Raw genomic sequence first — 24,544 nt, 5'->3', positions numbered from 1 at the left:
ACTAAGTTTTAAGAAGTAGAAGATAAACCTGTAATACTACTATTGCAATTTTAAAAACTTTTATTCTACTTATAATAAAGCTGCATTTTACTGTAAGCACTTTTCTTAGCTCAATGTTTCAGGTTGTCAAAGGGATTAGAATCTCTCTCTGCTTACTCTGAGGCTCAAGAAAAATTATCAGCATTTATCATTATTCATGACGGAAATGTATATAGAGTTCCAGTTCAAAATGGTGATGTAGAAAGCTCCTGAACTCAGCTCCTCCCATAGACTCACTGAATTTACAGCTATTTATGGAATGATTTCCCCTGGAAAAAACAAAAAACCTAAGAACTAAAAAAAAAAAAACAACAACCCAAGAACTGGCAGAGCAATTCCTTCATACTGGGCAAATGAGAAGGAAACCACATAAAAGCAGACATGCAAGGCTGAGACAGAATTCTGCCTTAAAACCCACACCTCGCATGGTGGGCAACCCACAATCAGCAGGGAACTCAAAACCTGGAGCTTCTCTCTGAGGAAAAAATTGTACCCACGTCAGGCACCTCAACTCTTAAGATTGGCACCTGAGAGACAAGCTCCCCAAACATCTGTCTTTGGAGCTCTGTCTTGTGCCCAGGAGACCCATGTGGCTGTGATGAACTGAAGAACCATTTTTAAAGGGCTCCTGTGCAGACTCATCTGCCCCAATGCCAGTACAGAAGCAGCCTTTTGGAAAGCACCCAGACTTTATGTGAAAGGGGCTCATTTCTTACTTTTAAAGTGTGGTCTGAGGGGCAGGGACCTCCTGGGGTACTCTCTGGGAATGGACGTTGGTGAGTGCCATCTTTCTGCTCTCCCTCTACCTTGCTAAAACTAGTGTGCACCAGCTTTTGTTCTTTTCAGTGGAGGCCATCTTTCTGCTTCAGCCAGCAGGCACCATCTTCTATGTTCTCCCACTGCCTTGCTAAAGCTGGTGAATGTCATCTTTTTTTCTCCCGTTTCTTTTTTTCTTCTTCTTTCTTCTTTATATTTTTTAATAAATTTATTTATTTTATTTTATTTATTTTTGGCTGTGTTGGGTCTTCGTTGCTGCATGTGGGGTTTCTCTAGTTGCAGTGAGTGGGGGCTACTCTTCATTGTGGTGCATAGGCTTCTCATTGTGGTGGCTTCTCTTGTTTCAGAGCATGGGCTCTAGGCATGCAGTCTTCAGTAGTTGTGGCATGTGGGTTCAGTAGTTGTGGCTTGCAGGCTCTAGAGTGCGGACTTTGTAGTTGTGGTGCACAGGCTTAGTTGCTCCACGGCATGTGGGATCTTCCTGGACCAGGGCTCGAACCTGTGTCCCCTGCATTGGCAGGTGGATTCTTAACCACTGCGCCACCAGGGAAGTACCACTCTTTTCTTCTTTTATTTTTCTTTTCTATTTTTTTCTTTTTTCAGGAGGTGCCATCTTTGGACTCCATCTCTGCTTTGCTTCAGCTGGTAGGTGCCATCTTTATGTTTACTACCTGCCACACTCCAGAGCTCAAGTTTATTCCAGAGAGAGGCTTCTATACATGTTTGCTGCCCCAGTCTTTACGCTTGGTGACTCAGTTTTTGCTGCCACCCAGGAGACACCCTTTGATCAATTGGAACTGGACACCAGTGGGGCTTGCATTCCTGGGTCTCATGGGATGGTAACAATAAGAGAGTCAGTTGTTGGGAGACTACCGCTCCCAAGACAGTGCACATAAAGCAGACTGAAAACACCCCCATTCTTCTGAGAAAGAAGTACATTTGCTTGTCCAGAAGCTTTGGCCTGAGGAGCAGACTTTTGGTTTGGCACTTTTATAGGGACCTGCAGAGGTGCTCTCAGAGAATGGAGGCTGGTGGATACAGTCTTTGTGCTCTCCCTTGCCTGATTCCACCTTGCTGATATCTTCCAGAAAGGATCTTATACCTTTGTCTGGTGCCCTGATTTTTGCATCTGCTGCTAGGGGAAATATCTACATTGACTGGCTCTGGTATTCAGTGGAGCTTATGCTTGTGGGTCCCACAGGATTGTAACCAAAGGATAAAAATTTCTTAAACAGCTACTACCCCAAGGCAAAGCAAGAGACAATGGAACCAAAAGTTCATCTTTCTATTAAAGAGTTCTTTTAGATTCTAATCATAGGTGCAGCCTAAGGGGCTGGCTTCTAATTAAACAGAATCTAAGGGCTGACTATAAACCTTTCCTGAGACCTGGGAGGATAGGCACTATTTTCACACTCTTCTTTTATTATGTTCCAGAGAGCCAACATCTCTCAGAAGGGCGACCTTATACATATTTGGTGCCCCATTTTTTATGTCTGGGACCCTGGTTTTTGTGGTTGCCACACAGGGGATAACACTTAATCGTCTGGTCTGGTGGCCAGAGGGGCTTGCATTGCAGGGTGCCACATGACAAACTAGAGAGAAAGTTCTTGGCAGCCTACTACTCACAGGCCACAGCACAGACAGCAAACTGAAACACATCCCCAGCCTTTTGTGAAAGAGGGCTTCTGGAGTTTCAGCTTTAGCGGTAGGCTTCTTGTATGGTAAATATCTAGAGCCTACAAACGTGCTCTCAGAGAATGTAGGCTGGGGGATGCTATCTTTGTACTCACTCTCTACCATACTACAGCTCACCTGTGTCTCCCAGAAAGGACCAACCTTAAACATTCATCTGGAGCCCTAAATTTTTGTGACTGCTGCCTAGGGAACACCACCCGATCACCTGGTTCTGGGGTCCAGAAAGGTTTACACTTGTGGTCCCATAGGACTGTACTTATTTATATTCTTTAAAAGCTGCTGCCTGAGGGTATGGCTCCCAATCAGCCTGAATCTAGATTCTGACCAAGAGCCTCCCCTTTGGACACTGAATGGTCTTGACACACCCTGAGGTCCTGGGAGCTATTAAAAATAAAATAGCCTATATGGAAAATTGTAAATGTTTGAGAGACAATTAATACCCAGGGCAGTGTTGAAATACATGTTTCATCTCTTAAAGAAGACCAAGCCTTTAAGATTGGGAGAGGTGGCTGTTTCGTCTAATGCATTGAAACCAACAGGGAGAGTCAAGGAAAGTGAAGAAACAGAGGAATATGTATCAAATGAAAGAACAAGTTCAGACCTAAAAAACAAAACAAAACAAAAAAAACCTTAACAAAACATGGATAAGTGATTCAACTAATAAATAGTTTAAAGTAGTAGTCATAAAGATGCTCACTGAACTCAGGATAAGAGTGAATAAACACAAAGAGAACTTGAAAAAAGAATTTAAAAATACAAGAAAGTTCCAAACAAAAGCCATGGAGCTGAAGAATACAGTAACAAATCTAACAAATACACTAGAGAGATTCAACAAGAGACTAGCTGAAGCCAAGAAAGGATCAGTGAACTCAAAAACAGGACAGAGGAACTTACACAATAAGAGGAGTAAAGAGAAAAAAAGAATTTTAAAAAGTGAAGATGCTTAAGGGACTTATGGGACAATATCAAGCAGACTAACGTGCGTTATGAGTCCCAGATTGAGAAGAGAGTGGGAAAGAGGTAGAAAATTTATTTGAAGAAATAATGACTGGAAATTTCCCTTACCTGGGGAAGGAAACAGATATCCAGACCCAAGAAGTTCAGAGAGTTAAAACAAAGAGGAATCCAAAAAGATCCACACCAAGACACATTATAATTAAAATGAAAAATGTTGAAGACAAGGAGAGAATCTAAAGAGCGACAAGAGAAACACAACTTATTATGTAAAAGGGAACACCCATAAAACTATTAGCAGATTATTCAGCAAAAAAATCTTCCAGGCCTGAAGGGAGTGGCACAATATATTCAAAGTGCTGACTGAAAAAACTTCCAACCAAGAATACAGTACTTAACAATGGTATCATTCAGAATTGAGGAAGAGACAGAGTTTTTCATACAATCAAAAACTAAAGGAGTTCATCACCATTAAATTGGCCTTACAAGAATGTTAAAAGAGCTTTTTAAGCTGAAAAGAAAGGGCACTAATTAGTATAAGAAAACATATGAAAATATAAATATCACTGGTAAAAGGAAATATATATATAAAGACAGAAGAATAATTACTTATAAAGCTAGTATAAAGGTAAAAAAGGCAAAATAGTAAAAAATAACTGTAGCAATAATAATAAGTTAGAAATACAAAAAATAAAAAGATGTAAAATGTGACATCAAAAACATAAAGTGTATGTGGGGAGATAGTAAAAATGTAAAATTTTAGAATGTGTTCAAACTTAAGTTGCTACCAACTTAAAATAGACTGTTATAAATATAAGTTGTTACATGGTAATCACAAAGCAAAATTTTATAGTAGATACATAAAAGATAATCAGAAAGGAATCTAAGCATTCCATTAAGGAAAGTCATCAAACCACAAAGGAAGAAAGTAAGAGAAGAAAAAGGGAACAGAGGGACTATAAAACAGCCAGAAAACAAGTAACAGAATAGCAATAGGTACATATCTTTCGATAATTACTTTAAATATAAATGGAATAAATTCTCAAATCAAAATACATAGAATGGCTGAATGAATTTAAAAAAAAAGAGACACACCTGTATATTGTGTACTAAGAGGCTCACTTCAGATGTAAGCACACACAGACTGAAAGTAAAGAGATGGAAAAATATATTCCATGCAAATGGAAACCAAAAGAAGGCTGAGGTATAGCTACCTAGGCTCACTTAGACAAAATAGACTTTAAAATAAAGACTATAACAAAAGATAAAGAAGCGTTTTACATATGAAAATGATCAATCCAACAAGATGATATAACATCTGTAAATACTTATGCACCCAGCATAGGGGCAGCCAAATACATAGCACAAATATTAATAGACCTAAATAGAGAAATTGATGGCAGCACAATAATAGTAGGGGACTTTAATACCCCACTTACATCAATGTCTAGATCATCCAGAGAGAAAATCATTAAGAAAACATTAAATGACACATTAGACTAGACTATACAATCTTTTCAAGTGCACGTGAAACATTCTCCAGGATACATCATATGTTAGGTCACAAAACAAGTCTTTACGAATTTAAGAATATTGAAATCATATAAAGTATTTTTAAACACAATGGCATAAAACTAGAAATCATTTACAAGAAGAAACTGGAAAATTCACAAGTATGTGGAAACTAAAGAGCATGCTACTGAACAACCAATGGGTCAACAAAGAGCTCAAAAGTGAAATAAAAAATACACTGAGACAAATGAAAATGGAAATACAACATACCAAAATGTGTACCGCAAAAGCAGTTCTAAGAGAAGTACATAACAATAAATGTCTACCTCAAGAAACAAAAACAAGCTCAAATAAAAAACCTATCTTTACAACTCAAGAAAATATAAAAGAACCAACAAAGACCAAAATTAGTAGAAGAAAAGAATTAACAAAGATCAGAGCAGAAATAAGTGAAATAGAGACAATAGGAAACACCAATGAAACCAAGAGCTGGTTCTTCGAAAAGACAAACAAAATTGATAAACATTTAGCTATACTCACAAGGAAAATAGAGGGTTCAAATAAATAATATCAGATATGAAAGAGGAGATATTACAACTGATACCATAGAAATACAAAGGATCATACATGAATCCTATAATCAAGTATATGCCAACAAATTGGACAATATATAACAAAAGGATAATTGGACATTTCTTATGGACATTTATCCATAAGAAATAGATAAATTCCTAGAAACATACAGCCTTCTAAGAGTGAATCATGAAGAAATAGAAAATCTGAACAGATTAATTACTAGTAAGGAGATTGAATCAGTAAGTAAAAACTGCCCCCAAGACAAATGTTCAGGACCGGACAACTTCACTGGTAAATTCTACCAAACATTCAAAGAATTAATATGGCAACTTCCCTGGTAGTCCAGTGGTTAAGAATCCACCTTCCAATGCAGGGGATGTGGGTTCGATACCTAGTCAGGGAACTAAGATCCCACATGCTGCAGGGCAACTAAACTGGACACTGCCAAATACTGCACCCACACACCACAGCTAGAGAGCCCATGTGCCACAACTACTGAGCCCGTGTGCTCTGGAACCCATGTACTACAACTAGAGAGAAACCTGTGTGCCACAATGAAGAGCCTGTGAGCTGCAACAAAAGATTCTGTGTGCTGCAACTAAGACCTGACACAGCCAAAAATAAATTAATTAATTTAAAAAAAATTAAAAAGGAATTAATACAAATTCTTCCAAAAGAGTGGAAAAAGAAGGAAACCTCCAAACTCATTTTACAAGGCCAGAATTACCCTGATACCAAAACCAGACACCACAAAATAAAAAAAGAAAGAAAGAAAGAAAGAAAGAAAGAAAGAAAGAAAGAAAGAAAGAAAGAAAGAAAGAAAGAAAGAAAGAGAGAAGAAGAAGAAAGAAAAGAAAACCATAGGCCAATATCCCTGATGAACATAGATGCAAAAATCCTCAACAAAATATTAGCAAACTGAACTCATGATGCATTAAAAGATCATATACCATGATCACTTAGGATTTATTCTGGGATGCAAGAATGGTTCAACATCCACAATTCATTAACTAAATGAAGGATAAAAGTCATATGATCATCTCAATAGATGCAAAAGAAAAAAAGTATTTGACAGAATTCAACATCCATTTATGATAAAATTACTCAACAAAGTAGGTAAGAAGGAAATGTACCTCAGCATAATAAAGACCATGTATGACAAGCCCACAGCTAACATAATACTTAGTGGTGAAAATCTTAAAGCTTTTCCTCTAAGATCAGTAGCAAGGCCAGGATGCCCACTCTCACCACTTTTATTCAGCATAGTATTGGAAGTCCTAGCCAGAGTAGTTAGGTAAGACAAAGAAATAAAAGGCATTCAAACTGGAAAGAAAGAAGTAAAACTCTATTTGCAGAAGAGATCATACTATATATAGAAAACCCTAAAGAGTCCACCCATAAAAGTGTTAGAACTAATAAGTTCAGTAAAGTTGCAGGATATAAATCAATATATAGAAATCTGTTGCATTTCTATACACTAATAAAAAAATATCTGAAAGAGAGATCTTGAAAAATCTATTTATAACTGCATAAAGAGAATAAAATACTTATGAATAAATTTAATCAAGGAGGTAAAAGACCTGTGCCCTGAAAACTATAAGATGATCACGAAAGAAATTGAAAAAGACACAAATAAATGAAAAGATAATTTGTACTCATGGACTGAAAGAATGAATATTGTTAAAATGTCCATACTACCAAAAGCAATCTACAGATTCAATGCCATCACTATGAAAATTCCAATGGCATTTTTCATGGAACTGGAAAAAATTCCTAAAATGTGTATGGAACCACAAAATACCCCAAATAGACAAACAATCTTGAGAAAGAACAAAGCTGGAGGCATCATACTCTCTGATTCCATACTACATTACAAAGGTATAGTAATCAAAATAGTATAATAATGGCATAATAACAGACACATAGATAAATGGAACAGAATAAAGAGCCCAGAGATAAACCCATGCATATATGGTTAATCAATTTACTACATAGGAGCCAAGAATATACATGGGAAAAGGACACTCTCTTCAATAAATGGCTCTGGGAAAACTACACAGCCATATACAAAAGAATAAAACTGGACCACTATCATACAACATACACAAACATTGACTCAAAATAGATTAAGGACTTGATTGTAAGGCCTGAAACCATAAAACTGCTAAAAGAAAACATAGGTGGTGATGGTGATGATTTTTTGCATTTGACACCAAAAGTAAAGGGAACAAAAGCAAAATTCAAAAACTGGGACTACCGTAAACTAAACGTTTTTGCACAGCAAAGGACACCATCAACAAAATGAAAAGACAATCTTCTGAATGAGAGAAAATATTTGCAAATCATACATCTGATAAGGGGTTAGTATCCAAAATATATAAATCATTCTTATGACTCAATGCCAGAAAACCAAAAAATGTGATTTCAAAATAGGCAGAGGATATGATTAGACATTTTTCCAAAGAAGACAGATGGACAACAGGTACATGAAAAGATGCTTAACATCCTAAACATCAGGGAAATGCAAATCAAAGCCACAATGAGATATCACTTCACACCTGTTAGAATGGCTATTATCAAAAAGACAAGAAAAAACAAGTGTTGCCTAGGACAGTGGTCCCCAACCTTTTTGGCACCAGGGACTGGTTTTGTGGAAGACAATTTTTCCACGGACAGGGTGCAGGGGAGATGGTTCAGGCAGTAATGCAAGCAATGGGGATTGATGGGGAGTGGCAGATGAAGCTTCCCTTGCTCACCTGCCACTCACCTCCTGCTGTATGCCCTGGTTCCTAACAGGCTGTGCACTGGTACTGGGGACCCCTGGCCTAGGATGTGGAGAAAAGGGAGTTCTTGAGCTCTGCTAATTGGAATATAAATTGGTATAGTCACTATGGAAAACATTATGGAGTTTTTTAAAAAAATTAAAAATAGAACTATGATATGATCCATTAATTCCTCTTCTGGGTATTTATCCAAAGGAAATGAAAACACTAATTTGAAAAGATGTATACACCCCAGTGTTCATTACAGAACTACTTACAATAACCAAGATATGGAAACAACCTAAGTATCAATCAATAGATGAATGGACAAAGAAGATGTGACATACATATATATAAGGATGAAGAAGATTATATATATATATATATATATATATATATATATATATATATAATGGAATATTATTCATCCATAAAAAAAGAACAAAATCTTGCCATTTGTGAACAACATGGAAGGAACTGGGGGGGTTATGCTGAGTGAAATAAATAAGACAAAATACCATATGACTTGCTTATATATGGAGTCTAAAAAACCCAAAAAATATAAGCTCATAGATACAGACAACTGATTGGTGATTGCCAGATGCAGGGGGTTGAAGGCTGTGAGTAAGAGGAATGGGAGAAGAAAGACAAAAAGTGAAAACTTCCAGTTATTTTAAGTAAGTCAGGGGAATGTAAGACACAGCATGGTGACTATAGTTAATAAAACTGTATTGCATATTTGAAAGTTGCCAGAAGAGTAGATCTTAAAACTTCTCATCACAAGGAGAAAAAAATCTGTAAATATGTCTGTTAATGGATATTAACTAGACTTATTGCAGTGATCATTTTGCAATATCTACAAATAACAAATTTTTATATCACATACCTGAAACTAATATAATATTGTATGTCAACTGTACCTCAATAAAAAAATAGGAAAAATGTATGTGGTATGCTCTTGAGATAGCCTGTATTATCCACTTACAATCCCCTAAAAATGTGATAATCTAGAAAATAATACTTTTTTTATTTTAAATTTTTACATCATTCTCTCTAGGTGCCATCTTTGTGTCTCAGAGAAATAGAATGAATACTTTTTTTTTTGAATGACAGTATTTAATATTTTAACCCATTTAGGAGGCAGACATTGGAGACCTTTCTAAATGAGAACTAACTCCAGAGAAACAAAAATAAAATTTTAAAAATGAAAAAATTATGACCTCTATTCCATGGGAAAACTTAGTTTACATCAAAGTTAACATATTTTTCCTTGTTGGTAAATGAGCCAAGAAAGTTCATCTCCAAAAAACCAACAGTAAGCCTATGAATTTTAGTGTTGCAAATTGGGGAAGAATCCTTGCTTTAATAGATCTTTATTTCCTCTATCACTGATTTACTATTTCACTTTCAGAGTTTATCATTAGTAACATAAAAGAACATGCAATAAAAACATGAGCTTTCAAAATTTTCAAAACTTTAGTGATTTCTTTAAAATTTTTTCTGGAACACAGTTGAAGTTAGAAGATGTGAGTTAAGTAAGGACACATTTGATGAAGAAGCTTCTCTTAAAGCAGACAGCACTCTTCCACTTTCTATTACAAGGATTTGATAGATATGTCAAACCCACTCATTTTCACAATGATTTATGCCACTTACTTGATAGCTCAAATAGTCAAATTGAGATGTATCAGTCAAAATGACTTTTGACAAATTAATCCCAATTCAAAATGGTTTTATTATGTATAATGTAGAATTTTATAAAAATAAAATTTTAAAATAATAATTTTATTTTTGTAATCATACAGAAATAGTGTTACTAAAAATGACAAAGTTTACATTGTTACTTTTTGTTAAAAGAAAAAAATAGGATACAATTCATTTTGTCTTTTTGGAAATATATACTCCATCAAGTGTTTAAATCTTCAAATATTTTTTCAGGTAAAGGAGGTAAAGGATTCAAAGAACTTTTAGGATAGATTGTTATCTTTAGAAACTTAGCCCTTATCCACCCCACTAGGAAAATATGGTGAAATCTAAAGTAAAATAACATTTATATGATACCTTTAGACACATTGCTAAATTTGAGAAAGCATCTCTGTGATTAATTCTTCACCAAGATCCTAAAAATTATAATCCACATGTGATGAGAAAAGTATCTTGATCTAAGCAAACCTCTTTAGTGTTTTTCTTCACAAGGATACTATTCTATTTTATCACATCTAAGATATCATTCAATAAAAATACTTTCTGATTTCACATATATTAAAATGTGAATAAATGTGCATTTTAGAAGTGATTAAATACAATAGAAAGGGCATTAATACAAGAGTGCATATTTCAGAAAAACAAATAAAAATATCAACAACAAAAGAATTTAATTTACTTAATGTAGTCAAATATCCCCTTCCCCTTAAAAAAAATTATAGAAAGCCATTTGGTAGCATGTATGCAAGGGATGTAGGTACACTTTTCATCATGGAATGAAAACTGTCCCCTCAGAAATCAAGATTGTTCAAACAACTGTTTATGTTCTTAAAATACTGTAAGAGTTTTAGACACACAGTAAAACTGTATCTCCTGAATATTTTAGACAATAAAATGTTGAAAAACAGACTTTAATCATCATGCCAACAGCTTTCTCATTTCTTCAGGAAACGTGTTAACCCTCAGCAAATACTATTACATTAAATATACCTTACCCTTTTATTTATAGAGATATTTATTATGTTTGATTTAAATGCTCAACTTATTCCTACTTTTACAATTTCTCATATGTTAAGAATAGTATCATCTGATGTGAAAGATGCATTGTTAAGCCTGTTTGCTTCCATTAATATGAATAAAGGACACATGTTATTCCTGGCTGTTGAAGGCTAGCTTTAAAGAAGAATTTTCTATAGTGTCCTGCTTTTTTGTGGTCAGGAGCACTGGTCTTATTTAAATATTTTGGATAATATTAGGGAAGTAATGTAACCAGAATTTCTTTTTCAGCTTCCATAAAATATTAACTATAACCCTTGGTGTTTCTTTTCCACTGAAATTACAAAAAGACGTAGTAATGTAGCCCAATCCTGCCAGAGGCAGCTCTCCTCTGATAGGTAACTTTGGTTTAAGGACTCCTCAGCAACCTAGTCAAAATTTTCCATTAACTTCACTGTAGTCTGGCCTCTGCCTATGTAACCCTTTGTTTCCTCTCTCCTTCACAAGGTTCAGAACTGTGTCTCAGTCCAGTGGCTCTCCTTGTCTCCTGTCCCACCTCCCCACCCTCAGAGGAATTTCCTTTGACATATCTATTGCAATCTAATCTCATTTTTTTTCTGCCTTTCAGAGGACTTGAGCTAATGCAATATTAAATATCCAGAATAGGCAAATCCATAGACAGAGCACAGATTAGCCGTTTCCTAGGCTTGGTGGAGGAGGGAATGGGGAATGACTGACTGCTTAATGAAAGTGGTCTGGAACTAGATATGGTGATGGTTGACCAATATTATGAATGTACTAAATGTTACTAATGGAAAATTTTATATGTATTTTACCACAATAAAAAAATACATTACATTGGAAGGGGACACTTGTTCCTTTAAACTATTGTTGCTCATGGTATAACATGTGAGATTCCATTTCCATATTATATCTTAGTGGTTTCTTTCTATAAGGGTTTCCATAACCAAATAACTTTGAAAAATCTCTTTTCAATAAAGTTAAATGCATGTTTAGTTTTAAAACAACTACAAAAACAAACAAAAAGCTTTAAGTGTGACATTATCTTACTATACCTCTAGATTTTCTTATTAAAAAAAACAGTTCTAATGTACTGTATGATAGTGAGCTATAGACTACAAATTATATCATAATTTTTCATATTACTACCAAAAATTTAATTCTCCTCTCTACACACTTAGGAATTTTTTAATGTTATGATATTTATATTACAGACTGAGAGGCCAAATTAATTATTTCCATAATTAGTAATGTAATTTTATAAGATGTCAGCAAATTTATACAACAGTATGAATGCCTTATTTTATGTGAAACTACTGTGCAATCATTTCAAAATAAATGATAGGCTATTTTTTGTGTTTATTTTTTATTTCACTATGGTACTAAGGATTTTTCAAAAGATTCTATATACACTGGCAAAAAAGTCCCATATGACCTGGATGCTTATATTGGACAGACTGTTTCTGAACGTTTTTCAGGAGAAAATTTGGTCAATTTGCTGATTCAGTTATTCAGTGAAAATCTTTGGTATTTAATATTTATTGAGCACAATTATGATGACAGCAAACACGTAACAGGCACCCGGTTCTCTTTTAGTCCACAATTGATATTGCCTTTAATTGTTGTTTTAAAGGTTCTTGTTTTCTGTAGGAATTCCATAGGGAAAGAAATGTTTGAAAAAAGGGTTGGCTCATCTCCATTGAAATGCTTTCTTAAAGGCAGTTTTAATTATAAAAATGTTAACCTGAGTGTAATAATTTTGTTGTTCAGATATCACTTTTAAAGTACCGATTAAGGCCAAGTCATGGCAAATTTTTCTCAATAAATGTTTCTAAATTTCTATGTCAGTCATATTGTTTGATTACTATCTACAGAGCAACATTTATATATACAATTCTCTACCCTAACTTAATTTCTTTCTTGTGGCATGTATAACTCTGAGCTTTACATTAAGACAATTCCTAATTTGGGCCAGAATAACATAAAAATTCTCAGTCTCATAAAGTAAGCATTTTAAAATAAATTTTATTAGACCATAATAACAATTCACCTCTTTAAAATGAAAAAAAAAATCAAGGAACCTGTGAATTAACATTATGAAGAGGACACACATACTGTGTCCATGATTTTCTGAAATCCCAAATTCCTTTTTGAAAATCCAGTAATGTTTAAATTCACAGAAACAAAAGATACAATGAGAGATATCAATGGAGGAAAGATTGAAAGACATTTTTGAAGACTTAAAGATGATGCAAAAATGCTGTTAGATGAAACAGATCATATGCTTTTCAGAGCATGTGTGGATGGGATTTAAGGAAGGAGGAATAAAATCTACCCTGCATAGCTTTAGAGAGAGACTGTTCTCAGAGCAGATTGGGCCAACTGTGGTTGGAATATTAAATGAAACTTAAACTGAGGTATATTTGAAAATTAGCATATGTAGCAGTCTTCTGCTATCCTTATCCCATGGCTGTACTCAAAGTACGATGAAATTTTCCACCAGTGACTCCACCAAAAGAAAAAAAAAAAAGTCATCTGAAGAAATTGAGCAATACTCTCTTTGCAGAGACTGGAGGAGATAATGTGGGAATTGGATTCCAGAATAAAATCTTATTCCCTTTAGCACAAATGTCCCAGCATAAAAGAGAGATACACACATGATCATCCTAAAAATAACCCACCAATGATAAGACTGTCAAGGGAAAAGACTTCCTCTTGCTTGCCTGATATTTGAAGAAAATTGTAGCATGGAAGACAAAGCCCAGGATATCCCAACTAAAACACACACACACACACACACACACACACACAACAAACATACAAACAATAAACAAGGAAAAAAATAACTTGAAGAACAAAGAAAATGAGGGATTTGATTTTTAAAATCCCAGAAAGCATTGAGATACAATTTCAATAAAACAAGAGGATAATTTTAATTTTAAAAAATGAATATAAAAATGTAAAATCAATAGATTAAGGAAAGGTAAATTTGAGGAAGAAAACTGCTAAACAACAAAGATAGATATCAAAGATGTACATTACAGTTCCAGAAATTAGCTCTCAGGCTGCACAAGGTATCCAGAGAGAAACATATAAATAGAGACAGAGATGAGAGACAGAATAAATGTAACTGACACCTGGAGTACAACATTATAAATTCTTAAAATTTTATACAGCTTCTTTATTGAGATGTTTTTCAAACTTTTGTGACCACTGCCACAAATACTTTTTGAACATTTTCATCACCCAAAACAAACCTGCATGCCCATTGACTTATTCTAAATTTCCCCTCAATCCTCCAGCCTTAGGTAAGCACTAATCTACTTTCTGTCCCTGTAGATTTGATGTTCTGAACATTTCTAAAAAGCAGAGTCATAGAATATGTGGTCTTTTGTGACTGGCTTCTTTCTCTTAGCACCTTTTCGAGGTTTATCCATGTTGTAACATGTATCAGTACTTCATTCCTTTTTATTGCTGAATAATAGTCTATTGCATGTGTATATATTTGTGTGTGTGTGGCTGTACATTTTCATCTCTTTTAAGTGTATATTTAGAAGTGCAATTCCTAATTACTCTATGTTTAATGTAATGAGAAACTGCCAGAGTATTTTCCAAAATAACTGCACCATTTTGCATTTTACATTCTAACCAGCAATTTATGGTGTTGCCATTTCACTACATCCTCAGCAAAACATGATACTCTGTCTTTTTGATTACAGCCATTAAGGGTAAGTGAAGTGGTTATCTCATTGTGAGTTTGATTTTCATTTCCCTGATGGTTAATAATCTCGAGTGTTTATTTATATTCTTGTTGGCCACTTTTATATCTTTTCTGGAAAAATGTCTTCAGATGTATTGCCAAATTTTAAATTCAGTTATTTTATCTTTCTATTATACATCTGTAAGGTTAACAGATGTATGATTTCCAAACATTAACCTTAACAGATGTATGATTTCCAAACATTTTCTCCCTTTCTGTAGGTTGTCTTTTTACATTCTTGATGGTAGTCTTTGAAACCCAAAAGTATTGAATTCTGATGATGTCTAATTTCTTTATGCTCTTTTGTCACTTGTGCTTTTGGTGTGATAGCTAATGCTTTGCCTATTCAAACTCATGAAAATTTGCTCCAACATTTTCCTCTAAACATTGTGTATTTTTAGCTTTAAATTTGGATTATGATCCATTTTGAGATAATTTTTGTGTATTTTGTGAGGTGGGGGTCCAATATCAGTCTTATGCATATGGATATCCATTTGTCCCAGAACTATTTGTTGAAGAGACTATTCTTTCCCCATTGCATTATCTTGGCATGCTTGTCAAAAAACAATTGTCCATAAATGTACAGGTTTATATCTAGAATCTCAATCTCATTCCTTTTAACTATATTTCTATTCTTAATTTATTTTCATCCTTATATGAGTACCACAGTTCTTTATTCCTGCAACATTGTAGTAAATCTTGAAATTGGGATGTGTGAGACTTCTAAATTTGTTCTTATTTTTTCAAGATTATTTTGCTGTTTTGGGTCCCCAATATTGTCATGCAAATTTTAGGATCAGTTTGCCAATTTCTGAAAAGAATCTAGTTGGAATTTTAATAGGGAATGCATTGACTCTGTAGATCAATTAGGGGAATATTGTCATTTTAGCAACATTAAATGTTCTGATCCATAAATGTGTGATGCTTTTCTTTTAGTATGTCTCCTCTAAATTCTTTGAACAATGTTCTGTAGTTTTCAACATATAGGCTTTACACTTATTTTATTATATTTATTCCTAAGCATTTTATTCTTTTGATGCTACGTAAATGGAATTTATTTTAGTTTCATTTCTAGATTGTCCCTTGCTAGTATAAAGAAATACAACTAATTTTTTATATTGATCTTTTATCCTGCAAACTTGTTGAACTCACTTATTCTAAAAAAATGTTAGTGGGTTCATTGGGATTTTCTATATACAAGAGTATAATATCTGCAAAGAGAGATTATTTGATTTATTCTTTTCCCACTTAGATAATTTTATTACTTTTTCTTGAGCAATTTCCCAGGCTAAATAGTCTAGTACAATGCTATGAGAAGTGTTAAGAATGCACATCTTCTTTTGGTTCCTCATGATAAGGAGAAAACATTCAATTATTCACCATTACCTATGATATTAACTGTAGGTTTTCCATAGCTTCCCTATATAAGGTATAGGAAATTCCCTTTTATTTTTATTATGATTAGTATTTTTATTATGAAGCATTGTTGAAGTTTGTCAAGTACTGGTATTATAGACTGAGTTGGGAACAGTTCCTTCCGCTTCTAATTTTTGGAAGACTTTTTTTTTTTTTAGATTTTATTGAAGTATATAGTTGATTTACAATGTTGTGTTTAATTTCTGCTGTACAGCAAAGTGACTCAGCTATACATATGTGCATATTTATATATTATATATGCAGTATTATTTTTCATATTCTTTTCCATTGTGGTTTTTATCACAGGATATTGAATATAGGTCCCTGTGCTATACAGTAGGACCTTGTTGTTTGTCCATCCTATATACAACAGTTTGTATCTGCTAATCCCAAACCCCAATCCTTCCCTCCCCCAACCACTCTCCCCCTCAGTAACCACAAGCCTGTTCTCTATATTTGTGAGTCTGTTTTTGTTTTGTAGATATGTTCATTTGTGTCATATTTTAGATTCCACATATAAGTGATATCATATGGCAACTGTCTTTCTCTGTCTGACTTACTTCACTTAATATGATAATCTCCAGGTCCATCCATGTTGCTGCAAATGGCATTATTTCATTCTTTTTAATAGTTGAGTAATATTCCATCTTCTTTATCCATTCATCTGTCGATGGACATTTAGGTTGTTTCCATGTCTTGGCTATTGTAAATAGTGCCACTATTTCTTTTCAAATTGAAGTTTTTTATGGGTATATGCCCAGGAGTGGGATTGTTGGATCATATGGTAACTCTATTTTTAGTTTTTTGAGGAACCTTCACACTCTTTTCCATAGAGGCTGTACCAGTTTACATTCCCACCAACAGTGTAAGTCTCCCAAGGCAACAGAAATAAAGACAAAAATAAACAAATGAGACCTAATCAAACTTAAAAGTTTTTGCACAGCAAAGGAAACCATAAACAAAATGAAAGACAGCATATGGACTAGAAGAAAATATTTGCAAGTGATGTGACAGACAAGAGCTTAATTTCTAAAATACAAACATCTCCTACAGTTAAATAACAAAAAAAACAAACAACCTGATCAAAAAATGGGCAGAAGACCTAAATAGACATTTCTCCAAAGAAGACATACAGATGGCCAATAGGCTCATGAAAAGATACTCATCATTGCTAATTATTAGAGAAATACAAATCAAAACAACAATAAGGTACCACTTCACACTAGTCAGAATGGCAATCATTAAAAAGTCTACAAATAATAAATTCTGGGGAGGGTGTGGAGAAAAGGGAACTCTCTTACGTTGTTGGAAGACTTTGTGTTTGTGGAGAATTATCATTAATTCTTCTTAAATATTTGGTGGAATTCACCAGTGATGCCATCTGGGCTGGGTTGTTCTTTTGGGGGAGTATTTAAATAAATAATTCAGTCTTTTTATTTGTTATATAAGGTCTATTCAGATTTTCTATTTCTTCTTGAGCCAGTTCTAGTATTTTGTAGCTTTAAAGGAGTATATTTGTTTCATCTAAGTTATCTAATGTTTTCTCATATAGTTGTTCATATTATACACTCATAATCCACTTTTATTTTCATAATATCTGTAGCATTTCCCCTCTTTCATTCATGATATTAGTAATCTAGTCTTCTATTTTATTTTTCTTGGCAATCAAGCTAGATTTTTGTCAAATTGTTGATCTTTCTAAAACAGCAAAATTTGGTTTGGTTGATTTTTCTATTGTTTTTCAATTTTACCTCCGATCTTTATTGTTCCCTCCCTTCTGTTTGCATTATTTTTAATTTGCACTTCGTTTTCCAGTGCCTTAAGGTGGAAGATTGATGATAATTTACAATATTTCTTCTTTTTTAATAAGTGTTTGTGGTATAAATTTCCCTCTAAGCACTGCTTTAGCAATATCCCATAAAAGTTTGTATGTATTATTTTAATTTTCATTCATCCCAAAGTATTTCTAGTTTTCTTTATGATTTCTTGTGCTTTTTATTTTAATTTCCACATATTTGTAAATTTCTCAATTTAGAAATTTACATTTCAATTTATATATATCAATATCTATCCAGCTAACTATCTATCCACTATGTTATATTCTATAAATCTACCTTGGATATTTATGTACTGACATCTCTTTTAAAGAGCAAAAAGGAATGTGCCTTTCTTAAAGATATCATGAGAAGAATATGAACTTTTATAGAAATCTTCCAGTCACAATGGTACTCAGAAGATGTAATGACCCCCTGCTGCTCATGAAGATTTCAAGCCCAGGGCCTATCAGTGCACTATGCTCACCTGTAAGGCAACTGGTGAAAGAGAGATTGTGGAGTTATATTTGTTTCACTAAAACAATTCTAGTGACTTTAGAACAAATTCCTTAAACACGCTTTCTCTTTAAACAAAATGTTGTTTTGAGGGGTTAGTGAGATAATTGATAGAAAGAATTTTGCAGGTACCAAAACAAAACAAGCATTTTATGCATACTAATTATTATTTTCATATTTATAATAAATGGAATATATATATATCTGCAAGATATATATATATGTACATATATATATATATATATATATATATATATTCAAGAATCATGAGTGGTGCCAGAATATAACTTTCAAAAATCCAGAGTTTGATCTGAAAGACATATGAAGACACCTTAAAGTACCAACTAAATGGCAGCTGTTGGTCACTATTAGTAGAGATTCTAACACTTGGTTAAATTTGCTGACTAGAAAATGGTTTATCCTTGATAGAAAAAGATGTCAGAATAATAATTAAAAAAAGCCAGAAGGAAACATTTTAAGAATATGTCATTTCATAGCAATGCCAAGTCTGACTACTGTGGTTGTTATGACTGGAAGGGTGCACAAGGAGCAGCAGATAAACTACAGCTATAGGACACTAGTTTGCTTAGAGACTTCATTTGTCACAGACCATTAAGGGGGGCGGGAAGAAGGAAGGGTAGGAGGAAGAAGAGGAAGAGAAGGAGGTGTAGGGGGAGAAGCCATTATCAGGAAATGGTACAGACACATGAAGAAGAAACTAAAAATGCATTGAGAGATTTTGGATGGGTTGCATCTAATGTGATTTTTTTTCCTTTTAAAGGTCAAGTTTAGTATTTTCCCATATTTAGTGAACTCCAAATTATAAGAATTATCTTGAAGCTAAAACTATGCTTCTTGTCATTATCCCATGGTGATTTATTTGGCAGGACAGGGCACTCAACCACTTGCCATCATTTGAGATCTTGGCATGATATAAGCAAAGATTAGGTACTATTTTCAGTTACATCCTACTGTAAGAGTTAAAGGTAATGGCATATGAATTATCTGACCTTGGGGAAATATTTTCTTCTGGAAAAATAAAAGTCTTGTTTGCTAAAGATATTTTAAAATTTTGAGTTACTATGGTAATTTTGTATCTTCCTATAGTTCTCAACTTAATTTTAGTTTGAAATTGACATGAAGTAATTTAAAGAAGGATTTTAAAGCTGATTACATGAAAAGGATTTTTTGAATTTCACATCCTTCTAAGGTTCATATAATGTGTAAGGGGCACCTGAATATTTTTAGTGTTCAAATAAATGACATTATTATTTTCATATATATTCATCATTTATTTCTAACTTTTATTTTTTGATATCTATTTAATAAAGTTGAAGGAGACAAGTATCAGTTGAATATAAAGATACATAAAATACAAAAATGTATGGAATGTTCTATACATATATATCAATTAAATTCATTTGTTATATATTAATGTGTTATTTAAGGCCTGTGTTTCCTTACTGATTTTCTGTCTGGATGATCTGTCCATTGATGTAAGTGGGGTGTTAACATCCCCTACTATTATTGTGCTACTATTGATATCTCTTTTTATATATGTAATATTTGTCTTATATATTGAGATGTTCCTATGTTGGGTGCATATATATTTACAATTGTTATATCTTCTTGGATTGATCCCTTTATCATTATGTAATGTCCTTCTTTGTCTCTTGTAACAGTCTTTATTTTAAAGTCTATTTTTTCTGATATAAGTGTTGCTACTCAGGCTTTCTTTTGATTTCCACTTGCATGGAATACTTTTTCCATCCCCTCATTTTCAGTCTGTATGTGTCTCGAGATCTGAAGTGAATCTCTTGTAGGCAACATACATACAGCTCTTGTTTTTGTATCCATTCAGCCACAGTATGTCTCTTAGTTGGAGCATTTAGTTCATTTAATTTTAAGGTAATTATTTACATGCATGCTCTTATTGTTATTTTGTTAATTGTTTTGAAATTTTTATGTAGATTTTTTTTTCCTGTCTTCTTTTGTTCTCTTCTCTTGTGATTTGATGATGGTCTTTAGTCTTTAGTGTTTATGTTTGGATTCTTTTTTATCTTTTTGTTTTTATGTATTATAGATTTTTGGTTTGCAGTTACCATAAGATTTTTTTGTATAGTATTCTATATATACACAAGATGGTTTTAGGTTGCTGATCTCTTAACTTCAAATGCATTTTAAAAACCCTGCATTCCCTGTAAAAGGAATCCAAATTGTAAAGGAAGAAGTAAAACTGTCACTGTTTGCAGATGACTTGAAAGTATACGTAGGAAATCCTAAAGATACTACCAGAAAACTACCACTGGAGCTCATCAATGAATTTGGTAATGTTGCAGGATACAAAATTAATATACCAAAATCTGTTGCATTTCTATACACTAACAATGAAGTATCAGAAAGAGAAATTAAAGGAAAAAGTCTCATTTACCATAGCATCAAAAAGAATAAAATACCTAGGAATAAACCTACCTATGGAGGCAAAAGAACTGTACTCCAAAAACTACAAGATGCTGATGAAATAAACTGAAGATGATACAAACATATGGGAAGATATACCATGTTCTTGGATTGGAAGAATAATATTGTTAAAATGGTTATGCTACTCAAGGCAATCTATGAATTCAATGCAATCTCTATCAAAATACCAATGACATTTTTCAAAGAACTAGAACAAATAATTTTAAAATTTGTATGAAAACACAAAAGACCCTGAATAACCAAGACAAATCTTAAGAAGAACAGAGCTGGAGGAAGCAAGCTCCCTGACTTCATGCTACACTACAAAGCTACAGTAATCAAAACAGTATGGTACTGGCACAAAAGCAGAACATAAATCAATGGAACAGGATAGAGAGCCCAGAGATCAACCCATGCACTATGGCCAATTAATCTATGACAAAGGAGGCAAGAATGTACAATGGAGAAGAGACAGTCTCTTCAATAAGTGGGGCTGGGAAAACTGGACAGCTGCATCTGAAAGAATGAAATTAGAACATTCTTTAATACCATATAGAATAATAAACTCAAAATGGATTAAAGATCTAAATGTAAGAAAGGATACTATAAAACTCTTAGAGGAAAACAGGAAGAACACTCTTTGACATAAGTTACAGCAAGATCTTCTATGGCCCACCTCCTAGAGTAATGGAAATAAAAACAAAAATAAACAAATGAGACCTAATGAAACTTAAAGCTTTTGCACAACAAAGGAAACCATTGACAAAACAAAAAGACAACTTACTCAATGGGAGAAAATATTTGCATATGATATGACTGATAAGGGATTAATATCTAACATATATAAACAGCTCATACAACTCAAAATCAAAAAAAAAACAAAAAACAAAAAAAAACAAATGACCTGATTAAAAAATGGGCAGAAGAACTACACAGACATTTTTCCAAATAGAAATGCAGATGGCCAACAGGCACATGAAAAGATGCTCACCATCTCTAATCATCAGGGAAATGCAAATCAAAACCACAATGAGATATCACTTCACACCTGTTTAGAATGGCTATCCTCAAAATGAACACAAATGGGCTTCCCTGGTGGTGCAGTGGTTGAGAGTCCGCCTGCCGATGCAGGGGACGCGGGTTCGTGCCCCGGTCTGGGAAGATCCCACATGCCGCGGAGCGGCTGGGCCCGTGAGCCATGGCCGCTAAGCCTGCGCGTCCGGAACCTATGCTCTGCAACGAGAGAGGCCACAACAGTGAGAGGCCCGCGTACCGCAAAAAAAAAAAAAAAAAAAATGAACACAAATAACAAATGTTGGCAAGGATGTGGGGAAAAGGGACCCTTGTACACTGTTGGTGGGAATATAAATCAGTGCAGCCACTGTGGAAAACAGTATGGAGGTTTCTCAAAAAAGGAAAACTAGAACTACCATATGACCCAGTAATTCCACTCCTGGGCATATATCCCCCCAAAATGAAAACAGTAATTCAAAAAGATACATGTACCCCAATAATAATAATAGCATTATATACAATTGCCAAGATATGGAAGCAACATAAGTGTCCATCAACAAATGAATATATATCCTAGAAGAATATATACACCAGAAGAAAAATATGAATTATTTCCAAGTGCAAAAGTCTGTATTATCTAATAAATTCTACTTCGGTTTTGAACACCACTGTGTTAAAAACAAACAAAGAAACAAACAAAAAAACTATTGAGTAGTTATCCAAAAACTCACCTGTATTTCAGTTTTCTCAACACTTTCTCACCTCTACTAAGGACTGGAAAAGCTAAGTAGGAATGTTGTCAATCACCATTTTCAGACAGTTGCCATATAACAGTTAGGAGTTACATGGTATAAGTTGAAGATTTGTGTGTACACACACACACAATGGAATATTACTCAGCCATAAAAAAGAACAAAATTTTGCCATTTGCAGCAACATGGATGACTTGGAGGGCATTATACTAACTGAAATAAGTCAGACAGAGAAAGAAAAATACTGTATGATATCACTTATATGTGTACTCTAAAAAATACAACAAACTGGTGAATATAACAAAAAAGAAGCAAACTCACAGATATAGAGAACAAACTAGTGGTTACCAGTGGGAGGGGGGAGTAATATAAGGGTGGGGGACTGGGAGGTACAAACTGTTGGGTGTACAAAAGGCTCAAGGATGCATTGTACAACACAGGGAGTATAGCCAATATATTGTAATAACTGTAAATGGAAAGTATCCTTTAATAGTGTATAAAAATATTAAAAATAATAAGAACAAAAAAATAAAAAGAGGATTGTTACTTTATTTATATAATAAAAGAAGTGAAAGTAGGTAGCTACTGATGTGAGATCAGTAGCTCAAGATTTCAGATGATTTTCTTAGTTGTCTCTCATTGTCACAAAATGGTCCTTAAGACTTCAAGCTTCATAACCATCTTTCAAGGCAGGAAGGAACTTGCTGTATCAGGAAGACCCCTTTCCCAAAAGCCCCTAAAACACTTCAACTTATACCACATAACTCCTAACTGTGTTATATGGCAACTATCTGAAAATGGTGATTGACAGCATGCATACTTAGCTTTTCCAGTCCTTATAGTGGAGGTGAGAAAGTGTTGAGAAAACTGAAATACAGGTGGGTTTTTGGATAACTACTCAATAGTTTTTGTTTGTTTGTTTGTTTCTTAACACAGTGGTATTCAAAACCGAAGTAGAATTTATTAGATAATACAGACTTTTGCACTTGGAAATAATTCATTCTTTTCTTCTGGTCTTATAATGGTGAGGATGTTATTGTTGATTCCATCTCTATATTAATTTTAAATTATTGAGGTTTCTGAAAATAAACTTTAAAATGATAAAACTTTAATTTTATAGGTTATTTCTTTTTATTTCTTATATTTTAGGAAATCTAGAATTTTATTCCTGAAAAATAAATATAACTCTCACTTTTATATTCAGTATATTTCTATAATCTATCTACTTTCAGGAAATACTCTTATACACTGTTTGCAAATTCTCTATAGACAGATTTGTCATATGCTGAAGGTTCCAAGTCTCTACAAATCTATTTTTCTTTACAGTTATTTTCCCCTTAGGTTTTTATGCAGCTTTCAAATCTGATAAGTGATAATGTCTCATAGGATATGTATTTCTGAGACACATATACAAATCTGAACTATTGTTCTGAGGTAAATGATTAATCCAACAGACAGCTCCAGATGTCAGCCTAGTTTAGTATTTTAAAATTACATTACCTCTTCAGCACAGGACGATCTATAGTCCCATCTCTTAGTCCTTATTTGTCTGATTAATATGGATTAAATGATGTAACTATGACATACACTTTCACATAGAACACACCAACCTTATCTGAAAGGCAGCAAACTCTAAATAATAGCTTGGAGAACATCCAATCATATTAATTTAATTTTTGGAAGACTAAAAATAAGTAATATTCTGAGAATTTCTGAGGTCTAGAGTAGGTTGAAAAGAGACATAAAGCCATATGTACATCATCAGTCATGATGAAT

Source organism: Lagenorhynchus albirostris, chromosome 5, assembly GCF_949774975.1.
Source record: "Lagenorhynchus albirostris chromosome 5, mLagAlb1.1, whole genome shotgun sequence".
NCBI classification, from domain to species: Eukaryota; Metazoa; Chordata; class Mammalia; order Artiodactyla; family Delphinidae; genus Lagenorhynchus; species Lagenorhynchus albirostris.
Note: the sequence above shows the minus strand (reverse complement) of the source record.